The sequence below is a fragment of the Aedes albopictus genome, chromosome 2 (assembly GCF_035046485.1).
Source record: "Aedes albopictus strain Foshan chromosome 2, AalbF5, whole genome shotgun sequence".
Classification (NCBI taxonomy): domain Eukaryota; kingdom Metazoa; phylum Arthropoda; class Insecta; order Diptera; family Culicidae; genus Aedes; species Aedes albopictus.
This window is the reverse complement of record NC_085137.1, coordinates 215,011,386-215,031,101: the sequence shown is the minus strand read 5'-3', so window position 1 is coordinate 215,031,101 and position 19,716 is coordinate 215,011,386. Positions and strand designations below refer to the sequence as shown.

At 38.8% G+C, this 19,716-nt stretch overlaps 2 protein-coding genes across 2 annotated transcripts in view; one reads left to right on the top strand and one right to left on the bottom strand.

Annotated features, from left to right (window-relative positions):
- Window positions 1–4,594, bottom strand: part of LOC109401713 (protein decapentaplegic) — a 163,001-nt gene extending 158,407 nt beyond the window's left edge. Inside the window, exon 1 of the mRNA XM_029855074.2 lies at window positions 2,785–4,594. The gene's annotated coding sequence lies outside the window, so the exon portion shown is untranslated. The remainder of the gene's footprint in view (window positions 1–2,784) is intronic.
- LOC134287909 (uncharacterized) overlaps window positions 1–19,716 on the top strand; it is a 295,474-nt gene that overhangs the window by 250,094 nt on the left and 25,664 nt on the right. The gene's annotated exons all lie outside the window — the stretch shown is intronic.

Below are 19,716 nucleotides of genomic sequence, written 5' to 3'. Positions count from 1 at the left end.
CCGCTGAGGAGCGATTGGCATGATCATAGAGTGCCGTTGAGCTAGAAGAGCAACGTTACCAGCCAGTTTGAAGTCATTTAGGTAGGTCATTTAGGATCCATGGTAATGGGCTGCCACAGCAATCCACGATTTAATTCACGATAAATCGCACCTACCAGGATCTCGTCAATTAGGATGAGGAACAGTAGCGATGATAGTATACATCCTTGCCTCACTCTCCAGCAACGACCCGGATGGTATCGGACAAAACTCCGTTGTGCAGTACTCTCCACGAATATGCTCTTTACAGTTTCTCCTAAAATGCTTCCAAAAATTTCTACAGGAATTCTTCCAGGTGGATAGGTGATTCTCAATATAGGCTACGAAAAATTTTGATGCACGAATTACAAAATTGGTGCATAAAATTCAATTGTGACATATAAGATGAATGAAATTTTTACTGGGATTCCACCAGAAATTCCTGCAGGAATTCATCCAAGATTACCTCCAGGAATTCCTTCACAGATTGCTTAAGAAATTCCTCCAGGGATTCTACCTGCATTCTCGAAGCATTTTCCATAGCTTCCTTAATACATTCTCTTAAGGATTCCTTCAAGAATGCCTTCAGGGATTCCTCCATGAATTCCTTCTGAAAATCCTCCAGGAATTTTCAGCAATGCCTTCATGGATTCCTACAGAAATTCCTCCACGGATTTCTCCAAGAATTCTTCCAAGGATCCTCCAGGGATTCCTTCAGGAATTTCTCCAGCAACTTCTACAGGTGTTCCTCCAAAAAATCCTCCAGAAAATTGTCTAGAAATTATTCCAGGGATGCCTGTACGGATTTCTCTAAGGGATCTTCCACAAGTTCCTCTAGAGGTTCCTCCAGAAATTCCTCTATGGGTACCTCCTGGAATTCTTGCAGGGGTTTCTTCAGGAATACATCGAGGAAACCCTTCATAAATTCCTCCAGGAATTTCTCCCAGAATTCTCCCAAGATTTCCTCTAGGGATTCCGTCAAGGATTCCTAAAAGATTTCTTCTAGGAATTCCTCCAAAAATTCTTCCAGGAATTTCTCTACGAATTCTTTCAGGAATTCCTCCTGGAATTCTTCTAGAGATTCTACCAGAAATCCCTTCAGGAATTCCTCTAAATCTACCAGAGATTCTTCAAAGGATTTCCACTGGAATTCCTCCAGTGATTCATCCTGGGAGTCCTTCGATGGTTTTTCCATCAATTTCTTCTTGAAATTCCTCCAGGAATTGATCCTGAAGTTCTTCCAGGAATTGCTTCAAAAATTCGTTGAGCAATTGCTCCAAGAATTCCTCCAGGAATTTCTCCAGAAGTTTTTCAGAACTTTTTACAGGAATTGCACCTCCACGTATTCCTCCAGAAATTCCTCCAGGAATTCTTGTCGGAATTTAAGTATTGCCTTTAGGAATTCCTCCAGGTATTTCTGCTAGAATGCTTGCACGAATTACAAAATTGGTACATTAAATTCATACCCGACTAAAATGGTTCTCGAGAGTCATCCGACCGGTACAAGAATACGTGGAGCGCAGTGAGCTAGGTGAGTCGACCAAGTGGAGGACGATCTGCGGACCCTACGCAGAGTGCGGAACTGGAGACAAACAGCCATGGACCGAGTGGAATGGAGGCGGCTACTATGTACAGCAGAGGCCACCCCGGCCTTAGCCTGTTCGGTAAGGTAAGTAAGATAAGAGAAAATGTTTCATAGAACATGTCAAAGCTCCTTACGGTCTTCTAGATATGAGGCGATTTTTGGCAAAGTATTCCTAAATCTAGTTTTTTCAGTGTAGCTTCAACAGCTAAATTCCTACAGTTTTGTGACCTTCTATAAACTTGTTTAGGACTTCAAAATACACATCTCTTCCGAAGAAATAAAGTCATTACATTCTAAAACATAAAAGTTACAGGCAATCTTATCATATTTTTAGGTAAAAGTTACTTAAGGTGAACTATTTCCGGTGCAAAATGGTGCAGATGTCCCAGCCGGTAGTTGAAAAATTAGACTTTTTACTATCAATTGGAAGTGAAAACCCTGGTGGAAAATGATTATTATTTTCAATCTCTTAACCAATTACTTTCTGGTTTATTAATATTTTCTTCTTATTTTAAAAATTTTAGTGATAAAAAATCGCAGTTTTCCGCAAAAAAAAATGTTGTAAAAATATTACCGGAAGTTACGCAATACAGTAAAAATAACTGCAGGCTTCTATATTATTATTTTTTAGATATGTGTCTTGTTTTACAGGCAAAATAATAAGTTTTTACCTTGTATTTAACCTTTCCGACTATAACCCACGAGGGTTTCCATCCCCAAGTGATATTTAAAAGTTTAATCTTTCAACTGCCGACTGAGCCATCTGCCCCATTTTGCGCCGGACTGTATGACTGGATATTCTCTTTTAATTTATCTGTACTTACGAACATATTTTATGCCAAATGCATTCAAGGAACAAAACAAATGGTAGAAATGTATTGTAACCGTAGCAATCTGAAAAAGCTCAAAAGACAATCTAAATATGTTAGATAGAAAAAATATAGACATGATAAAAAATATGCAATATTACCTCTAAGTCAGCGAAAATGGTTTATTTTTTATAGGAGATTTGAAACAAGATAAACATTTGACAAAATGAACTCGACATGCTTCGTTACAACTTTCTATACCCATTAAATGAGTAACTTTTACAATGGATTAGATTTTTTAATGTTCGTGTTTTACACACATGTGCAAAAAAATTATATCATCAAGCATATCACAGTATTTTTAATACTTACTATTTCGGTTGACAAGAAATATCCTCAAAAAAACGGTAGGCCGAGTTGTATTGTCCGCTGCTCCTTTGTTTGCTTTTTCAAGTTATGCAATTGGAAAATCAACACTTCGTGTAAAACTAAACTACAAAGCCTTGGGTCACTACCAAGAGAACATACGATGACCGTAAGACCCCCAGAAGCATGAACAACACTGCAATCAGGACTAGGTTTTCCGAAACACCTACGCACGTTCCACTTAAATCGCGTTGCACAACATACGGCTATTCGAACGCCCGTCACAACATTCACCACTACAAGCACAATAACACTGATCGCTGACCAGAGATCCACCAACACAACAACAATGACACTGCCGTCGCGAGATGATGATAATCAGCGCGATTAAGGTGACACTGGTCAAGATTCGAAAACGCTTACAAGTTGTCATTACCACGAAACAACCACGAGCCTAAGAAAAATATTTATTATCTCTCTTCGAGGCCGAGCTCAGGCAATCCGAATTTCACCCCTCTTGTTCGGGATCGTGGGATCGGAGAGGGGTAGGAAGGCGACCTTAAGCAAGATCCTACCGTTAAGATCTCGGAAATGCGCCCGCAGTTGGTTTGTTTTATCTTTTGCCAAGCCAACTATGTTCACTCGTTCGATCGCTGATTGCTTCTTCTTCTCCTTCTTCGTACTCTTCTTGGCTATTTCGCGTTTTGCTCCAACTGGTTGTCGCGTTTTGATTATCTCTTCGCTTCTTCTGCTTAATTTTTATATAAATATTTTATACTCTCTTTTCTTGTTTTCATTCAAGCTTCTTGCACTTCACGGTTGTGTGTTATTCTTCTTCTTTGCCGTGGCATTTATTTCTGCTGCTTATATTTTTATTTTATCAAGCATTCCTTCGCTGTCGCAAAGTATGTTGAGGATCTTGATCGCATACATGAAACGCACTGCGCCAATCACTTTTCTTCTTACCGTTGTCACTCTTCTCCCTGGCAAGGCCTTCTCGAACACTTTTTCCACCGCGAAGGAAACCTCAAGGAGCTTTTGCACAAAGACACATGCACTGGGGCCTCTTTCTCCGAAGACTTGGGACACACTCTGAATTTGTAACAATTTTCCTTTGCTACGTTTCGTTGCGACTTTTTTTTCTTCACTTTTTACCTCACTCACTTTATTGATTATCTGTCACTCTTCTCTTAAACGTTGTTATCACGATTGCAATTCGACTGTTGAAGATAACATATCTTCTGTTTTGTACCACGAGGAGCGCGCGCGACCGTTTCCTTTGGATCTCGTTTCGCAAAAGACTTCGCTGGACAGGCACACGGTTGTCGAAGTAAAAACAAGAAATGAAAAAAACTTGTACCGTTTCCGGAGCTGTGTTTCTTCAATTGCCTCTTCGGAACACGATCTTCTGGTTGGCATGGATAAGGTGGCAGAAAAAAATCCCCTTGATCAACTTGAAACCCCGGGGACCCTGTAGCCTAGTTTCCGATCACCTCTGAACAACTCGGACTTCACACTTCAAACCATTCTCCGAGGTGCAATGCGCGATCGTCAGGTTTCTCCCGAAAAATCCAAACTAATTAACAACGATTCTGATGCTACGCCACAACATGCAGATGCGAAAAACACACCACAGCTGAGAAAACTGAAGGAGTCGCACCAAGTCACACTGCCGACCGAGCAACTGGTTGGAATAACTAAAAGCTGTTCGACGACTAAATAGCTACTACTACTGTGACAGGCCGCAGCCCGGGTTAAGCCATCTACCCCAGTGGAGGCTCTCGTTCCAAACTTTTGCGGTTGTTGGTGGTTTCTGCTGCTATAATCAATCGATGATGATAATGATGATGATGGTGGTGGCGGTGATGACGACGATGACGCCGTTGCTGCTGATCCGACTGCTACCGGTCGTGGTGGACCTGTTGTCGAGATGCTGTTATGTCTACAACGTTCAACTCTCTACTGGGCAAATCTATCTGGGAGCATTTTAAAATGTTCCTACTTCATCAATAGTGGATTCTGTTGTTGACCACTGACTTTAGGTCAAATGTTGCTTAAGACATATACAAAGACAGTATTATGAATATTTTGGTAAAGTTACGAAGGCGTAGACTATTGCGTAACTTGTTAATTATTAGCTCAAGCAACTTAACAAAAACATAAAAAAACTCTTATACACTCCAGTTCAAAAATATGACATTTTTAAAGCCCACATCTCCGCCAATGAATTAACTACATCGGCTGTTTTCCTACTCTCCGCATCGACCAATGTTGCGCTAGCTTCTATGCGCGAAAAATCGCTAAAAGTAAATCGCAAAAATATTGTATGGTGAATAGCATCTAAAGGCAAATTTATCGAAGTGGAATACATTATTCGAAAAAATATTTGGTAGTGGTTGTGCACAATGGTGACTACTATTAAGCCTACCAAATATTTTTTCAGAAAAATCTTTCTATTTCAAGTAATTCAAGTTTAGATGCTTTTCACCATACAAAATAAAATGGATTTACTCCTGCTGATCAACTGTGGGTGTGCGCCAAGCGGGTAGTCTATTTAAATGCGATTTTAAACGCCCATAACTCGCATCCAAATGGAAATAGAAACATACAATATAATTTGGCCGAAAACTTTGAATAAAATGTTTATTTGTTTCTGTTTATTGTTTATTTGTTGTGTTTTCTTAGTTATAATTGAAACTTAAGGCAGTGTCGCTAAATATTGGCTCGACCAAATTAGTAATGGTAACAGTTATATAGTAATATAGTAATCTTCTATATATATCTTCTATATATATCTTCTATATATATAAAAATGAATTTCTGTCTGTCTGTCTGTCTGTCTGTCTGTCTGTCTGTCTGACCGCTATGCATTCGGAAACTACTGAACCAATCGGCGTGAAACTTTGTATGTGGGTACTTTTGGGGCCGGGGAAGGTTCTTAGCATAGTGTGAGACTCCTCCAGTCACTGGGAAGGGGGACTCCCAAAGAAATGAACCGGAAATGAGCTGAAACAGAAGCTCAACACGGTCGCAGACTAAACCATTCTAGAGTGCGGTGCTCCAGTGACCGCAGTCCAGTGACAATTGCCAAATTTGAATTGCCAATACCAATGTTGGAACAAACACGGCGGTGGCTGGCCAGGTGGGCCCCGATAGCCACAGCGGAAAGGCCGTGGTTTCTGACTCCAGTGGTGTGACGACTTTGTCCCGAGAAAGCATGCCCGGGAGGACTGGGGGCTGGGCAACTGACTTGAAAGGGCAGCCACCAACCGGCAGGTTTCTGAGGACACTACGACCCGGAAAAACCGGATGATTTTTTTGTGGAGGGGGCCCAGGGGACCTGACTTGAAATGACTTTTAAGCAGTGTAGTCGCCAGATACGTGAATATGCAAATCTAGATTGCAGTTTTGAAGAATCAAAATGACTGGATTCACCCAGAGATTACTTTTTTTTTTTTATCTGTATTAACGAGATTTTTAGCCCTAGGCTAGTTCATCTCGGGACCCACGCTTTACTTCCCTTCCGAAGGAAGAACTCACATTTTGCGAGTTTGTCGGGAGTGGGATTCGATCCCAGGTCCTCGGCGTGATAGTCAAGTGTTCTAACCATCACACCAGGTCCGCTCCACAGAGATTACTTCAAAAATGCATTTAGGGATTACACCAGACATTTATTTGGGGATTTGTCCAAAAGAGGGGATTTAGATATCTTTAGATCCAGAAATTCTTTAAACATTTTGTTAAAAAAATCCTTAAGGAGTCCATTCAATTGTTCCATCAATAATTCGTCTAGAAATTATTGCAGACATGGATTTCTCCAGATTTTTTTTATCCAGCGATGTCTATAGAAATTTTTCCAGGAATTCGCTAAGAAAACTCTCCTTTGTTTCCCTAAGGAATTCCTCATGGGGTTTCTTCAGAAATTCACCCGGGAATTCCTTCTGTGATTTTTTCAGGAACAAGTTTCGGGAGTATTTTAAAAATGACTGTAAGCACTTTTCTTGGGATTATTTCAGAAATTCCTTCAGTAGTTGTTCCAGGATTCCTCTGTGAATTCCTTTAGGGATTCGTCTATAAATTCCTACAGGGATTCGTCAAGGAATTCCTCTATAAAGTCCGCTAGAGATTCCTCAAGAAATTACTCCAGATATTCCTCTAGATATGCCTCAAGCAATTCCTATAGAAATTCCACCAGGGGTTCATCCAGGAACTCCTCCAGGAAATCATTCAGGGATTTGTTCAAGAATTTCTCCAGGGATTGTACATGAAAGTTCTCCAGTGATTCTTCAAGAAAATCTTTCTGAAATTCCTCTAGGGATTTCTCTAGAGATTCCTCCAGTAGTTCCTTAGAATATAGCTCAAGGAATTTCTCTAGAGTTTTCCCAGAAATTCTCTCAGGTATGTCTACTGGAATTCCTTCGGAAGCCCTCCAGACATTCCTTCAGGAGTTCCTCTAGGAATGGCTCTTCCAAGGATTCCTCCGGGAATTCTTCCAGGGTTTCCTTTAAGATTTTTTCCAGAAATTTCTCCTCCAGGTATTCCTTCAGAGATTTCTCAAGGAATTGGTTCAAGGGATCACTCCAGGAATCCCACCACCATTTCCTCCAGGAATTCCTTCAGGAATTGATCCAGGTCATTCATTCATTCATTTATTTAGTTAACATCAAATTCATGATAATACTGAATCAACAATTTGCCGCCATAATACTCGATTTGCAGCTGCAGCTCTCCAACGTCGGTCACGCCCAACACTCGCCAGATCACGCTCCACCTGGTCCGCCCATCGTGCTCTCTGCGCTCCACGCCTTCTTGTACCAACCGGATGGTTAGCAAACACCAACTTTGCAGGGTTGTTGTCCGGCATTCTTGCAACATGCCCTGCCCACCGTATCCTTCTGGCTTTGGCCACTTTCTGGATGCTGGGTTCGCCGTAAAGTGCAGCGAGCTCGTGGTTCATGCTTCTCCGCCACACACCGTTCTCCTGCACGCCGCCGAAGATCGTCCTTAGCACCCGTCGCTCGAAAACTCCGAGTGCTTGCATGTCCTCCTCGAGCATCGTCCACGTCTCGTGCCCGTAGAGAACAACCGGTCTTATTAACGTCTTGTACATGGTACATTTGGTGCGGGGGTGAATCTTTTTTGACCGCAGTTTCTTCTGGAGCCCATAATAGGCACGACTTCCACTGATGATGCGCCTTCGTATTTCACGGCTCACGTTATTGTCAGCCGTTAGCAAGGAACCGAGGTAGACGAATTCTTCTACCACCTCGAAAGTATCCCCGTCTATCGTAACATTGCTGCCAAGGCTTGTCCTGTCTCGCTCAGTCCCACCTACCAGCATGTACTTTGTCTTAGCCGCATTCACCACCAGTCCGACCTTTGCTGCTTCACGTTTCAGGCGGGTGTACTGTTCTGCCACCGTTCCAAATGTCCTAGCAATAATATCCATGTCATCCGCAAAACATACAAATTGGCTGGATTTCGTGAAGATCGTACCCCGGCTGTTGAGCCCGGCTCGTCGCATAACACCTTCCAGGGCGATGTTGAATAGTAGGCAGGAAAGTCCATCACCTTGTCGTAGTCCCCGTCGAGATTCAAATGAACTGGATAGTTCACCCGAAATCCTTACGCTGTTCTGCACACCGTCCATCGTTGCTCTTATCAGTCTAGTCAGCTTCCCGAATTGATCCAGGTATTTACCAGAAATTCCTCTAAGGATTCTTCCAGAGATTCCTCCAGGAATTCCTCCGATGATTCCTCCAATAATTCGTCCAGATATTCCTCCAAGAATTTTTCCAGGAATTCCTCCAGAAATTCCTCAGGAAATTCCTAATGGATTTCTTAAGGAGTTCCTCTGGAGATTTCTCAGGGATTCCGCCAGTGATTCCTCCAGATATTTGTCTAGAGATACGTCATGAAATTACTGTAGAAATTCAACTAGGGAATCCACGAGGAATTTCTTCAGAAATTCATTAAAGGATTCCTCCAGGGATTCTACGTGAAAGTTTTCCAGCGATTTTTCAAGAAAATCCTTCAGAAATTCCTCCAGAAGTTCCTCCAGAAGTTCCTCCAGTGATTTCTCAAGGAATTTTTCGAGATATTCCTCCAGGAATTCGCACAAGCATGTGTCCAGGCATTCCTTCAGGAGCTTCTCTAGGGAATCATCTAGGGATCGCTCTAGGAATTCCTCAAGGAATTCTTTTGGGAATACCTCCGGGCATTCCTCCAGGTATTTTCATATGGATTCCTCCAGGGATTCATCCAGGCATTTCTTCAGAATTTGATTCTTGGACTCTCCCAGCAAATCCTTTAAGAACTAAACCAGGAATTATCCTAGGAACTCCTGCAAAAAATTTCTCAAGATTTTTTGCAGAAATCAATCCAGTAATTCGTTAAGGAATAACAAAGGCAAAATACCATTAGGCCGAACGTCATGCAGCCGAATGAGCAATACCCTTAATGGTCATTAGGCAGAATGGTCATTGAACCAAAATGCCATCAGGCAAAATGATCATCATTTCCTCATTGTGCCACAGGTGTACTTCCTGATACTTATGCTGCTTATTCCATCTGAGATTTTTCCATCCTTTAAAAATAGGTAATTCTTTCGTTTTACTCTACTATGAAGGAATGGGCATTCAAGAAAAAAAAGACAAAAGATTAAATTTATTCAGACAATTAAACACAAACCGTGTGTTTTCAGGTAATACGCATCCCAAGTAACACAGAAAACATCTTCAAAAATTAAAATCTAAAAATATGGATTATAAGAGTATTATAAGCGAAATATAAAACATCATGTGTAGGAAAAAAGCTGTAACTATGTTATTCGCTAACATGCATAAGAAAACATGACGTCAGCTCGAAGAAGAATAAAATACGTTATTTGAACACTTATACAACACTTGCAAAACATCGCTGCCAACTGCGTTTTTTGACATACTGTTTTAAAATGTTCCCCAGCAAATTGTGATTTTTGATTTTCTCGCTTTACTTGAATTTTTGGTCACTTTTCCCTAGTATTTTTTTCACACGATCATGTCAGAACCCCGCACGCACGAATGCAATTATGTATTCTCGAGTTAAATCATGACATGGAAAACCCTTCCATTTTAAATATGTTTGATTATTGGTGTGTCCGTCGCCTCCATCGAAAAAAAATCGACCAGCTATTATTTTCTCAGGATGAAAAGCGAGATATCTAGTGGAATCACGTATTCAACAACCTTGGCTCTTCTACATCCAACTTCCTCTTGTTTGTCCAGGCCACGTGCCCATCAATGTCGGGGTACTACTTGCCATTAACTTTTCGCTTAAAAAGCACCCTCAGCCGGAACACATTCACAAACCCGACCTAGATGATCTGCTCAGGACGTTACCAAAACGCTGTTTTGGGCCTTAAATTGCCTTGCAGTATTATCTATCCTTCAACTACTCGGCAGGGAACTTTTTGGCTTACCGAAATTTTATCACTAATTCCGCAAAATCATCAAAACTAATACGACGTTCTAAACAATAATGAAAACAGCGTGATTGTTTACGGCAATGTTTTGACGTTTTGACAGATTTGGACTCGTTGAAAAATAAGTTATAATTGTGTTATTTAAGCGTTAAAAAAAAGTATCTGGATTTAGAGTTTATGTGGGTAAGTTGAAAATCAGCTACAATAACTTAATTTTAACGTTAGCTCAACTTGTTCCACCATATATTGCAAAGCTGCTCTAGGTTATAGTGCCGTGTGAAAATATTGATACACAATTAAAAATACGATAAAAATGTAGTCTTATTTCCTTGAATATGTTTACTAATGTTAAACAAAAACGGTTTTGTTTGATTATAAAAATATCAAGATTCACTGGAGACAAAACCAGTACCGAATCAAAGAGTCATATACTCAATTAAAATCATTGTTGAAAGTTAAATTTTGTTTACATTTTTTGAGCGGCACTGTATGCTCTATTGAGAAGCTGCCATATTGGTTCTTGATGTGATATTAAAAAAATCGCACAAAACAGCACTATTTGGGTTCTTCATGATTTAAATTTAATTTGAACTCAGTGGCGCTTGAATTATGGAAGAGTAAAATCAATGGTTTCACCATAAATCTTAAGCCGCAGGTAAAACAAAGCTTTGCCTTCACTGAGTATAAGGCGATAAAAAATCGATGATTTATTTAATTATATCTCATGACTATTGGTATTATGACATGGAAACATTTTCTTGAGATAAAGTCGTATTTTCCTATATATTTGTTGTGTTTTGTTTCTGTTGTTTCAGTTGCGCCAAGTCAAGTGCGGTGCGATAGTTTATTGTTGGATTACTGGTTTCTAAAAGTTATGTTACTAAACGAAAAGCTTAGTTTCAACCTTTCCATTTAATCTGTAATGGAAATGTTATCTGATAGTTATATCAGCTAAAAATAGCTTAACTACAACCACTGATTGTGTTTGTATTATATGAGTAATTTTCAAGTTCCTTATACGATAAATTACTCCAATGTAACAAATGTTAAATCTCGAGTTGGATAAAGCGTAGGTCAGGCGCAATTTTTAGTATCAGAACTGTATCAGAATACAACTATCTATACTTTGAAAGATGTTTTATAAGCCGCCATTTTTTGCGCTGTTTTGATTATATAAGTGTTCAATTTTACGTAGATTCTAAAAGTAAAATACAATCGACTATGTTTGAATCGTGAATTCCCAACTGTTATAGAGCTAGTGGTGTTACTTGGGATGCTCTGATAGAAGTTTGAACTTATTCTTAGTCAAAATGTGGAGGTTTTTTGAAGACCAGAAATGTTTTTATGGTAGTGGGTAAAGGTAAAGGCTCTCTTACAGATAAAACATGACTCATAACTCAAAAAATAATCAAGCAACTTTAACAAAATTTGGCAGGTGGATGATTTTGAAGATAAGGAACGTTTCAAAAGTTGAGGGTCTGCGACCCCTCCTTTATCTGGGAGCAGCACCTCACCACCCTAATGAAACAAAATTGTCTGCATTATATGTGCAAAACGAACTAAATTTGGCATGTGGACATTTTTGAAGGCATGAAATGGTTGTGATATTGTGAGTCCTTCCAGAGGTAGGAGGAGGTTCTCATACAAATGAAATATAAATGATTGCATAACTAGGAAAAAGTGTACGGCCGACGGTTATTAGGCCGAAGTTCATGGAGTCGAATGAAGAATAGCTCGAATGGACATCAGGCCGAATGTTCATTGAATCCACAGGCATAATGATCACCATGCCATCTTTGTCACACAGATTGGACTTCCTGCTGCTTATAATGCTCACTTCATCACAGGTGTTTCCTTCTTTTAGTAATAAGCTGTTCTTTCAAGTCCCGTTTTCTTTACGGACCAACTGCTACAATTTACTGCACATCTAAATGTTTCCGCCATTTTATCGAAGGTTTTTCTTTCGAGTGGCACTGTTGAGTAAGTTTATAGCAGTTGTACTGTTACGGTCATATACGATTTGTCCCTTTAAGTCAAGTTGATAAAGAATTAATTAGCAATCAAACCACCAAACTGTTTTCTTATTTTAAGATTTTTCCTTCTTTTCAAATACACTGTTCTTTTGCACTGATATGAAAGAGTGGGCATTCACATAAAAAATCAGCCAAAACGGATGGGGAAAAACGTAGCAAATGGACGATAAAATGCCTCTGAGGCCGGCATTCCAATGTTTGTACAAATTAATTTACATACCCTTTGATACCATACAACTAATTCATGAAAGAAATTATCAACGCGATTTTTGAACAATTCAATTTGTAGTGCATGGGCAAAAATTAAAATGGGCAATACAAGGTTTGCCGGGTCAGCTGGTATAGTAATATAGTAATATAGCAATATAGTAATATAGTATAATAGTAATATAGTAATATTATTTATTGAATAAGCTATTGATACCATCTGGAGGAAGATAGAAGAGCAACGCCAAAGCCGCGATAGAGCAAGCGAAAACACGAGGAGCCAAAGCCGTAGCCCGTCAGCACTATTCAGGCTCTCGAGAAGGAAGTGAAGCGCTCATATAGACGGGACATTCAGTCAGCATGAAAAAGGTAGAATATAATGCAGAATATAATGCTGAGTAATTTTCTGGATATGCTAGGACATCCAAACTGTTCTGGAGTTTAGATCCTGAAGTCCACGTCAGTAACGGTAACTTCTTGCATTACACAAAGCAACGATTTGTAATCTATTATGCCCAGTAAGTCTTTTGAAAGTTCTATAGATAGTTCTAGATCAGTCAGGATATCCTAGGTCATCCAAACTGTTCTGGAGTTTAGATCCTAAAGTCTACGGGCGTACCGGTAACTTCATTCATAATACAAAGCTACGACTTGTAATCTTTCATGACTTACTGAACAGCTCAATGTTCAATTGACAGCATCAGATCTGTCGAGATGACTCAGGGCATCCAAACCGTTCTTGAGATTACATGATCTTTTTTCATTGTACAAATCTACGATTTGTAATCTATTATGTCCAGAGATTATTATCTATATATTTAAAAATGAGTTCGGAGTTTCTTTGAGGCAACAAAACTCACGAACGGGTGAACCGATCAGCATGACTCTTGCACGGTTCGATTCGTATTCATGGTGGCTGTGTTTATATGTATAGAAAGTTACGAAAATCTGCTAGAAAAGTAAAAAAAATGATAAAGTACTGATTTTTTATGAGCCGGGAACAAATTCAGCGTGATCAAAATTAAATCAATCTAGAGTGCGTTGCAGCAATGACCTAAACAGTTGTCAAACAACCAAAGCTTGGCAAGACAAAGTTTGCCGGGACAGCTAGTTATATATATTATTGTATCTATCTATCAGTTATTATATCTATTATATCTATTATTATATCTATTGTGTCCATTTCTGGCTGTTCTGGCTGATGTGGAATATTTTAAAACTATTTTGGAATAATTATTGATTTAAACCCTGTCTTATTATGTATAGTGCCTATTTTAGCTTGAGAAACTACTGTCATAGCCATAGACTTTAAAAACTGAGTTCTAGAACACTTAGGATTACCTGGAATATCCCAAAATTTTCTAAGAATGCTTTGTGACCATTTTTCCTTCTATTAATGTTCAAAACGATTTCATTCAATCAGAGCACCTATCAAATGAGAAGCGAATCCTTGTCAATTGAATGCATTGTCACTCGAATGAGTAGCTAGGCACGAAACACGAAAAAACCCTGCAAAATTCCGCCAGACTGAAAAAATATCGAATGTCGGGTCAAAGTCGGGTCATTTTTTATCGAATGTTGGGCCACTGTTGGACCAACATCGAACAAATTTTGGATCTATGTTGGGTTTGGCGGCCAACATAAAAATAGGTGAATGATAGGTTGATGTCGGGTTGGACGTCATCAATGATGGTAAAAACTTTAAACCAGGGGTTCCCAACCTTTTTGAGGTGGCGACCCCCTTTAAGAATTGTCGAAACATCTGGAGCCCAATGATATTTTTTTGAAAAAAAAATTGAATTAAATTAACGAAACCGAGTTTTTTGGGATACAGTGACGTTGCTAGAAATTTACTGTGGGAGGGATTTTCGATGATCAATGATACGTTTTTTTTATTCGACACTTACATTTCATAAACAATGATGTCATGTACATTCAATTTTAATTATGGCTGAAAAATAGCGGCGCAGCCGAAAATTTTTTCTTCTGGAGGCGTTTTATATTGAAAATTTGTTCCTAAAATTGTGGCTTTTGGGGGTGGCGGTATACAAAATAAAAATTGGTATAATTTGCACAAAATAGAATAAAAATTTAACAAGTTTTTGGTAACATCGCAGCCCCCTTGGACTGCCTTCACGGCCCCCAGGGGGCCGCGGACCACCGGTTGGGAACCCGTGCTTTAAACCTTTAAGCAATAGCTTGACAGTTCGTGTAACTTGTAGAAATTTTGAGTGACAGGCAAAAGTCTTAAAATGTTGTCTAAAAATAATTCGTTGAGTTCGTTTTTTAATATAAAATCAAGAAGGAAATTATTGAGTTGAAAGTTATAAAACACGGTTTTCATTTACGCAGATTTTCGATTTTTTTTTATCTAGTTCATTTATTTGAGGCTCAATCGCGTATAACGCTTTACGGAGCCGAAGATCTCGTTTTGCACTTAATAATATACTATGTACAATATAATAACTTTTCAATCATGTTTATTAGTGATGGGTGGAGGCCAGGGTACTCGTGGCAGCTCGAGGTTAGAAGGTCACATTTTGCAGGATGGACAAGGTGAGGACTGGACCACAGGTTTAACTGCAGCTCATCCGGGTGCTAATCGCATTTTTCAAGCGTGTTCGGTGCCTTGTGGTGTTGGTACCAGCTTGTTGAAGGGCTTGGTCTTCCGGAAGGCCAGGAGCAGCTCGGTAACACGAGGAGGACAAAACAGAGAAAAAAAACTGGAGAGGAAAACACAAGCGAATTAAACTTTTATACCAGACGACCGGAGAAATTCATAAATGGATTGCATATAGGGGAGATCGCGGGATCCCAACACATCTTTTACTGGAACGAAGGGTTGTCTACATCGGGCCTCAAGGGTATCCAATAGTAGTGCTCTAGAGGCGTCATTATCCGGGCATTGCCAAACTACGTGGTCGATGTCATCATAACCGGAACCGCACTTAGTGCAAACATTGTTGAGCGCGAGGTTTATTCTATGCAAATGTGCGCCTTGCGAGTAGTGGTTTGACATAAGTCTTGACATTACGCGAATAAAATCTCGACCTACGTTCAAACCGTAATGCCACGCTCGCAAAGAAACTTTAGGAATAATCGAATGTAACCACCGTCCCTGTTGGTCATCTCGCCAATCATGTTGCCAACTTTGAAGAGAACTCAGGCGAACTAAACGGAAAAATTCATCATGTGAAATTCTGCTATCATAGATCTCGCCGTCCTGTGCGCCCACCTTTGCGAGAGAATCCGCCTTCTCATTGCCATAAATTGAGCAATGTGAGGGGACCCATGCAAAGGTAATCTTGTATGATCTTTCGACCAGTGCACACATCTGCTCTCTTATTTTTGACGGAAATTAAGATGCATGCCTTACAGGTTTCATCGACCGGAGTGCCTCAATAGAACTAAGACTATCCGAGAAGATGAAGAAATGGTCTGCGGGCATGTAAGAAATCATCCCCAAAGCGAAGTCAATTGCTGCCAGTTCAGCAACATAAACAGAACAAGGTTCTTGAAGTTTTCGAAAGGCGGTGGAATTTTCATTGAAAACACCGAAGCCAGTAGATCCATTGATGCGGGACCCATCAGTGATGAATCTCTTACAAGAATTGACATTTTGGTACTTTTCGTTAAAAATGCGGGGAATAGATATACATCGAAGTTGATCTGGTATTCCCTGAACAGCTTGTTTCATGGACAGATCGTGTTCAACAGAGGAACTGTCATTGGTGAAGTGTACACGAGAAGGATTATAACCTGGGAGGCTTATATCAGATGACATGTAGAAAAGATAGATTCTCATGAATTTTGACTGAGTGTTCAGACTGAGCATTTCTTCGAAGTTTTCAATAACAAGTGTGTTGCTTACTCCACACTTGATAAGTAACCTTAGCGAGAGCTCCCAGAAGCGGTTCTGGAGAGGTTTCAACCCTGCCAGGACCTCTAGGCTCGCATTATGCGTTGAGTAGAGAGAATAGTCGTTTTGTAAAGTTTTATGAGGTCTTCCGGGTGAGCACCCCACCATGTTCCGGTAATTGTGCGTAGAAAATTGATCCTTTGCTGACATTTTTGCACCAAATACTTGATTTGGGTACCCCAAGTGCCATTTGAATCAAACCAGATCCCAAGGTATTTCGAAGTCAAAGACTGGTCGATTTCTATTCCCACAAGATTGAGTTTCAGTTGGGCTGGGTTCCGCTTTTCAGAAAACACAACCAATTGAGTTTTTTTGCGGAGCAAATTCGATCCCCAATTCTCTTGCCCAGGTTGACAGATTATATAGAGAATTTTGCAATGGTCTTTGCAACATTTCTGCATGTGGGCCTTTTAGAGAAACCACAGCATCATCTGCAAGTTGTCTTAGCGTGCATTGTTCTTCCATGCAACTATCAATGTGTTTCACGTAAAAAATATAAAGCAAAGGACTTAAACATGAGCCTTGGGGTAGGCCCATGTAGCTAATTCTGGAAGTTGTCAGTTGTCTGACATTGAAGCTCATATGTTTTTCTCACAACAAATTATGCAAGACATTATTTAAAGTTCCTGGAAGTCCACTATTGTGCAGTTTTTCCGACAATATTCCTATGGAAACTGAATCAAAGGCGCCCTTAATATCCAGGAAAGCTGAAGCCAGTTGCTTCTTTTCCGCATAGGCCAGTTGAATATCTGTTGAAAGCAACGCTAGACAATCGTTTGTTCCTTTGCCCTTGGGAAACCCGAACTGTGTATTTTAAAGCAAATTATTCGATTCAACCCAATGGTCAAGTCGCGATACGATCATTTTTTTTCTAACAATTTCCTTAAACATGATAATATAGCAATTGGGCGGTATGAATTATGATCAGACGCTGGTTTACCAGGCTTTTGAATAGCTATTACTTTGACCTGTCTCCATTCTGGCAGAACAATGTTGTTTTCCATAAATGAGTTGAACAGGTCCAGTAATCGTCTTTCCGCGGTATCTGGGAGATTCTTAAGAAGATTGAACTTGATCATATCGCGTCCCAGAGTGGAATTGTTGATTAACCAATCGAGCTGACATTTTTACCAATGATGCACAATGACGAATTTCGCACCAACTCGTCTTCGGGGTTGGCAGCACCCCCTCAGAATGTTATGAAATTTTGTAGGTTTTAAGACTTTACCTTTTCAAGCAACTTTGCGTATTTTGTTTTTTCAAAATTAACCTAGACTAACATTTAAAAAGAGTCAAAGTTCTTTAACCGTTTTTTTTTTCACAAAAAATAACTCGAATATGATAAGATGTACAAAAAAGTGATGTATGGGTGACATTTAGAGAATTGTCCAAGCTTTCATGAAAAAATATTTTAAAAATTCTAAATACATTTTTACACGCTAAAAAATATATTTTTAAAATTAAAAGTCAATTTACAAAAAATGCCCACTTTTTTATGTTTTGAAATTTTTTTCCAAGAAAGTCAATATTGTTGCCTAACTTTCCTCCATACATCACAAGATGGGCACTTTTAAGGAAAAAAAGTTTTTCTAACAAAAACTTATTCATGTTAAATTTTTTAGCGTGTTGCGCATTAGCCGTTTTTTTCACATAAAATATAACTCGAATATGATAAGTTGTACAAAAAAGTGATGTATGGGGGACTTTTAGGGAATTGTCCAAGCTTTCAAGAAACCATATTTAAAAAATATAAAAAAATGTTTTACACGCTAAAAAATATCTTTTCAAAATTAAAAGTCAATTTACAGAAAAAGCCCACTTTTTTATGTTTTGAATTTTTTTCCCGAGAAAGACAATATAGTTGCCTAACTTTCCTCCATACATCACAAGATGGGCACTTTTAAGGAAAAAAAAATTTTCTAAAAAAAAACTTTTTCATTTTATTTTTTTTTTTTTTGCGTGTTGTGCATTAACTCGTACAGTAATGTATCCAGAATCCTAATGACAATCCATTAAAACTTAATGGGCTCAACTACTTTTTTAATATCTTAACGTGCTTGACATTGAAAACGTGCTTGATATTGGAAAGGGCTCAAGACAAATTTGCTTTTAAGGTTTTATATCAATGAAAACGCTTGTGTATTGATGAAATATGTACATATGTATATGTGTATTCAATTATTTTCTTTTCTACAATATATACATCTTTCTTTTATACATTCTATTGTAACGTTTTTTGAATATTAGATCTTTAGTCTATCTGAAACAAAGTAAACTTTTTTGGATTATCTTTTGAATTCGAAAACTTCTTCGCTTCAATTTGGTTTTCAGAAATTGGCACAAATGAATGAAATTTTTGTGTACCAGGTATTGTTTTTACGTGACTGTATGTGTATAGTTCTTCAAGTTCATCCGTCATTTTTGCATATTGTTCATTTGAAATAAAGCAGAAATTCAATTTTGTTATATGTATATCTGACTGTTTAACTGCCCAGTCATACAGTTCTCGAGGAGTTGTGATTGTGTTTCCATAATCTCGAGCAAGACTTGCTCGTTTTGCCATTTGCTTGAGAGTACATACCTCCAACAGCGTCACATGGACCTTTGCCATGTGAAGTTGCGAAGAAGTGCTATTCTGCTTCCAATCCATAATTGGACCGAAAACTGCACAAACTGGCAATTTTTTTTTTGTTCTTATAATGAGCTGCTGCTCCATCTGACATGAAAGTAATTTTTGAGAAATCAATCGATTGTTTAATGAAATCCAGCAGTTTTGATATAAATAACTGAACTGCTGTTGTATCGTGTGTAAGTACTTCAGATATTATTATAAAGCTCAAGTTTTCCAACTTATTTTCTTTTCTGTAGTACACTTCAAAGGGGTGAATGGTAGCTTGAGAATTATTCCAATGGTAACCTTGAGCTGAATTTTGAATGATAAATGAATAATTTTCTGAAAAGTCACAAATTGTTAATACTTCACCCTGTTTAAGAGATTCTTTTTTATCCCGCAAAAATGAGGATTGTTCTTTATATGAGATCCAAGTAGATCAGATGAAGAGAAACAATAAATAAATAAATAAATGAAATCATGAGTTATAAGCTTATCAACTTTTTCTACAAAATACGGAACAAACTCGTCTATAGTCTTAGTAATAGTTTCCAAATTGCATCGATCAGTGGTTAGCCATTGTTGAAATAAAACCGATTCTTTATCATTCGCTTCTAATAATGATATTAGTTCACTGGTTCTAGGCACACAATAATACAATTTCAGCAAACAGAATGCTGTTTTAAGCATTCAGATATCAAAACAA